This window comes from Glycine soja, chromosome 10, assembly GCF_004193775.1.
Source record: "Glycine soja cultivar W05 chromosome 10, ASM419377v2, whole genome shotgun sequence".
NCBI classification, from domain to species: domain Eukaryota; kingdom Viridiplantae; phylum Streptophyta; class Magnoliopsida; order Fabales; family Fabaceae; genus Glycine; species Glycine soja.
Window position 1 is genome coordinate 36,818,648 of NC_041011.1, and position 6,479 is coordinate 36,825,126.

Below are 6,479 nucleotides of genomic sequence, written 5' to 3' on the forward strand. Positions count from 1 at the left end.
AACCACAAACTCAATTGAGTCTTGGATCACCTTGCCTCTCTAACCTCAGCCCTACCTTCCCCAAAACCGCCACCTTCTCCCCCACCTATCTCCCCTTCCAGACCACACATGAAACTCGATGTCCCACTTTTTGATGGACAAGATCCCCTTGGTTGGATCTTCAAAATTACACAATTCTTTGATTACCAAGATATTCCCAACGCGGAGAGGCTCACCATTGCGTTGTTTTACATGGAAGGACCCGCCCTCTTCTAGTTCTAGTGGATGTCGAGGAACGGGTTCCTTACTTCTTGGCCCGCTCCATCGTATTACGATGACCCCCACGGTGCCTTATTCAAGTTGTAGCAATGCAGCACTGTGAACAATTATTTGTCAGACTTCGAGCGACTCACAAATTGGGTTGTCTGGCTTTCCCTGCCATTTCTATTAAGATGTTTCATCTTGGGCCTCACTCATGAACTTCATCGCGAAGTGCAGGCCCTACGACCGATGTGCTTACCTCAGGCTATGGCCCTTACCAAACTCCAAAAGGATAAGTTGCTCGATCGTCGTCGTAGCCACCATCAAACTCAACATTACCCACCGCAGTCCAATCAATCAAATCCTCATTTTGCCCCACTTTTGCCCAAACTCCATTTTCGAAGATTATCTCCTGAGGAAATGGAAATCAAGCGAGACAACTCAAACAAGACTCTCTGCTATTATTGCATCGACAAATGGACTACGGGGCACCACTGCTAACCCCGTATGCACCTCTTCATCGCGAACGAGGAGTTGGAGCTCCCTTCACCACCAGGCTTCCCGAAGTACTAAATCCCTCTCGGCCTTCTTCTTCGCCGTTACCTACTGTCGCTCTTCACCAACTGAGCCTTAACACAATGTACGATATGCTAGCCTTTGAAACGTTTCGGGTGTATTGAACCATTCTCCACCACAAGCTCACCATTCTCGTTGATGGTGGCAGTATGCACAATTTTTTGCAAATATGTGTAGCCAAGTTCCTCGGTCTATCGTCCACACCAATGGACCCATTACCAGTTATGGTTGGTAACGGTGGCGTCATGCAATGCCAGCACCGCTACCCTCAGATCAGGATTTCCATCCAAGGACACCATTTCACCAAGGACATGTGTTGGCTTACCATTGAGTGGCACCAATATAGTTCTCAGAGTCCAATGGCTTAAGGAGTTGGACTCGGTTACTACTGATTACATCTCCCTCTCTATGTTCTTCACTCATTTGGGTCGTCCAATTCAATTAATTGTTGACATTCCCCTCAGGCCACCCACAGCTTTAGTCCACCAAATCAAACATATGTTACATAACCAAGCCCTCTTCCACATCACTCCACTTACCACACTAGTCCAAGCCTCACCCTCTTCCCTCATCCCCAACAACCTCCCCCAACCCATAGAACTCACCTTCCTCCTTTCTTGGTTTTGCAACTTGTTCAGCGAACCAACCTAGCTCCCCCCAGAACGTTTGATTTCCTACCACATTCATCTCTTACCTAATTCCAACCCAATCACCGTTAAACCATATTGGTACCCTCATAGCCAAAAGGCAGAACTCGAGAAACAGGTCTAAACAATGCTCGACTTTGGTCTTATCAAGCTAAGCCATAACCCTTTCTCAATGCCATCACCATTAAAGACTAGTTCCCCATGCCCACCATTGACGAGCTCCTTAACGAGCTTGGTGCTGCCTCGTGGTTCTCCAAATTGGACCTGTGTCATGGCTTCCATCAAATACGCATGGCAGAAGATAACATTCATAAGATAGCCTTAAGAACCCACCAAGGCCATTACGAATATCGTGTAATGCCTTTCGGCCCCTACAACACGCCAATGACATTCTAAGCAACGATGAATGAACTACTCAAGTCATTTCTCCGTAAATTCGTAGCAATTTTTTTCGATGACATCTTGGATTACAGTCCATCCTGAACAACTCATTTCCACCACTTAGAAGTTGTTTTCTTTATTTTATCCCAAGGATCATTTCATTTGTGCGAGTCCAAATGTGTGTTTGCCAAGACCAAACTCTAATATTTGGGCCATATCGTCTCGACGAAGGGGGTGGCCCCTGACCCCTCCCAAATTAGTGTCATGGTGGACTGGCCTAATCCGACAAACACCATTGATTTATGAGGGTTCCTTGGATTAACAAGGCTTTACAGGTGTTTCATTCGTGGTTATGCAATCATGGCAACACCATTGACGACTCTACTCTGCAAAGATCACTTCACTTTGACTGATGATGCTCAACGCACTCTTGACAAATTGAAGCAGGCGATGACCTCAACCCTAATGCTCTCACCCCTGACTTCACCATTCCTTTTTTCCTGGAAACAAACGCTTCTGGCATCATGATAGGCGTAATCCTCTCCCAAAAAGCCCACCCCGATTACTCAATTCAGTGTGACTTGATATTCCACTAGGGTAAGATATGGTTGCCACTTGACAACTCTGTCATCCCTTTGCTCCTGGAAAAGTTCCACTCTACACCCCTGGGGGGGCACATGGGCATTGCCAAAACCCTTCGACATCTTAAAAAGAACTTCTTCTGGGAGGGAATGCGCTGCAACGTCCACCATTATGTTTTTTAGTGTCATACATGCCAACAAATGAAGTACGAAACTAGGAAACCGATTGGCCTACTTCAATCGCTTCCTACAACCACTGGTTTATGAGAGGATTTATCGTTAGATTTTATCACAGGATTACCGCCATCACAAGGGTTCAATACTATACTCGTAGTGGTTGATAGATACTCCAAAACACTTTAGCCACGAAGTTGCCATCCTCTTCATAAACATAGTGTGAAAATTGCATGGGTTTCCATGCAGTTTGGCATCCGACAGAAACCCATTATGCATTAGCTCCTTCTGGTGAGAATTATTCTATCTTAGTGGTACCAAGTTACACTTCAGCACTTTTTATCTCCTAGAAACAAATGGACAAACAGAGGTCCTTAATCGAATTCTCGAACAATACATCCGCTCATTTGTCCATGACCGCCCTTCACTCTAGTTCACATTCTTGCCACTAGTGGAATGGAGCTATAATACATCGATTCACTCCGGCATCGGGTTGTCTCCATATGAAGTGACTTATGGTAAACCACCCCCTTCTATCCCACACTACCTGTTGGGTTCCTCCCTAATCGAAGCTGTAGATTCCATTTTGTCCATGCGATAAGCTATTCATGCTCAATTACAACGTCGATTGTTGAAAGCTCCATGAAGCATTATGCGAACCGTCATCGTCGCGAGGTGACATTCGAGGTAGGAGATTTGGTTTATGGTCGCCTGCAACCATACAGACAGTCATCTATTAGGCCACATTATTCCAAGCATTCCAAACATTAATAATATTAAATATTTATATAAATAGTGATTTCAAGTCTAAAAATTTAAAAATTAATTTATACATTGATTTTTAAATATATATATATATATATATATATATATAATTATTAAAATAATTACATAGTTATTTATAATATATTTAAAATAAATTTGTACGTTGATTTTAATGATATATTTAGCTTGCTCGATTAATCATTTAAAGTTAATTTAAATTTTTTTATTACATTTCTTAAAATATACTACATTTAATAAATACTTATATGGTTTTAGAAAATTTATTAGTATAGTTTTATTTTCAATTTAAGACTATTTTGTTGAAGTTGTGGGTTGATTTGAAGCAAATGTGTAATATTGGTGAATGAAGTGTTTAGGTTTGAAAAAAAATATAATCGAAATATGTTTAAAAATATCATAAATTTCTTAGTTAGTTTTTGAGTAATAGAACTATGACACTAATTGATATTAATGTGTAGATTTATAGATTATAGTTAGAACCAAAGGATTGTATCAGGTCTTAGGTAAGGATTTTAGGTAAAGTCTTAAGTAGACAAATTAGTGGTGATGAGAAAGAAGTTCATTAGCGTTGAATGCTGACAACATCGACACATAGACAACGGGCAGCTGCAGCTGTTGCCAAGTATATTGAGCATGTGGATCATGTTGCTGACGAGGTTCATGAGGAGCCTCACGAGCCAGTTACGTATTGTCAGTCTGTATGGTTCTTACAAATTGTCAATCCGTATGAAATTATAGATTGTCAATCCGTATGAACCATACGGATTGCAAATCTGTATGTTTCTTACAGATTACCAATCTGTATACGGATTCATCATAGATGTAAAAAACTTACCTTTCCTTCGTCGTTTCCACCGCTACACCCACCATGACCTCAATGCAGTAGGTAACCAACCACCGCGACAATGCACATCAACAAAACCGGTCACAATGGAACAACAACCTCAGCCTCCAACAAACCAGTGAATGGTGTAACAATAAAACGAAACAAGAATGAATGCATAAGAACGAAAAAAGGGTAAACTGGGAATTAATGAAAAAATGTTGTGTAAAAAAAATTTGCCTGGTGTAGGAAGCAAAACCCTAAAAATGAAGGCATTTGCTATTTACACATTGTTTGCTATGTACAATGCTTCCCTTTTTATTTTTTTATTATCAATTATACCCTTTCAAACCCTATTTTCATATTCCATATTTTTTTCCTTGAATTATGCCTATTAGGTGAGGATTTATGGAAAATTCACAGGAATCACATTACTTGTGGATTTTATTTCACAAGTAAAAATAGTGTGAAACATTTTTTCTTGTGAATTTAAAAGTCGTAGGAGATTTGCTATGAAATTTCCTGCCAAATGTTGCAAATGAATCTTTACTTTTCAAATATACACTGAAGTTTAGTAGAGGAAACGAAAACGAGCAAGAAAATAAAATTTTGAAATTTAAATTAGAAGGAAAGTGAAAAGAAAAATATTTCTAGAAATCAATTATTTTTCTTATTTCCCATCTACTTTCTCTTCAATAAAAATTTTTATTTATTTGTGTTTTTATTTTCTCTCTTTTTTTTATTTCAACTTTGCTCCCTTTGAAGTTTTAAACGAACCCTTAATCTAAAACTCTATAGGAGAAGTCTAATTTATGTCCACAAACACTGATGGCTTAGCCAGTCTCTCTTATAAAACTCTGCCATAAGGAACTGTCCAACATATCTCTTACTATATAAGAATTGTACTACGGAAAATACCATTTTAAGAGATAGTATCTATTATCTACCCTTATTTATTCTTCTGCCCAATGTTAATTTATTATTACATGCAGACCGAAATTTAAGATGATTGATAACCGCTATTGTACATTTTGTTGAATGGTTATATTTAAAATATATGAATAGATCTTAGATTGCTTTAATTCCCAAAAATATATCATTGATGTGTCTAACCTGAACATACTAACAGCAGCCAATTCTACATCAGAAAAAGAAGAAGAAAGAAACAGGGAAGATATGGTTGGATTGATAGCAGAGTAGCTAACTAGCTATAGAAATTCATTCACCAATTGCCATCGTACGGTTTTGAGACAAAAAGGGTGGTCTCACCGATCTATCATACATGTGTCTGCTTGCCAGAATTCATTTGTTTTTTTTTTTTTTTATCTTTTACTTGTTAAAAAAATTAAGGAGAAATGGGAAAGCAAATGAGTGGAACAATGAATACCATGGTGGATATATAATATTTTAAAAATAAATAAAGTATTCACATTAGACTGAAATTAAAATATAAATAATTAAGTATTCTGTGAATGTTTGAAGGACTCAACTTTCTACTCACAAAAATACAAAAATTTAATAATAGAAAATTAATTTCCTTCTAATTAATAATGACTTCAAAGTAAGAAAGGAATTGTAGAGTGACATGCTCCCTCTTCGACCACTAGAAATGATTTTCCTACCTCTGCAAATAAAGTAAAAGACACAGAAAGCTTTGAGTACTATAAGTCTGAATAAGCTACAATGTGGTTAACAAATACGTAAAGAAACAATGAAATGAAAACAATCAATTGGTGGCTCAAACTTCATCTCAAAGTAAGGTCTTTTGAATCGATCTCAAAGTAAAGTTGAAACACCTAGCAATTGTTAAGAGCCTCGTCCTCCTATTCCAGAGTTAATAGTGAAAGGCCAAAGTCAAAGATTAAAAGCAAAAACCTCGTCCTCGACTTCATTTTGGCACATTGTTGAACATCCTTGCTATAATCTCTCGTCGGATGTTGTTTCCTATACCTCCAAAGTTGTTTCCTACACCTTTTTTTTTTTTGCTTCCGAAAATGATTACTTATTCTGGCTTTCGAATGATCAATCCCAAAGGTTAAAAAAAACTTCCAAAAAAGATTCAGGAAACAACAACTCCTCTTAACCGGTCACAAGACAAAAGGTACTTATTTATTTATTTGCTTTCTCATCTGGTTACTTTTGGTCTTTTGACCTACTTGGACTTCTGATTATATCTGATAATTCATTTAAAAATTATAAAACTATGAGTGATATTTATTTCTTGAGGAGTGACCTATAAATATTACAATAAATATTGGGTTGAATTCAGCA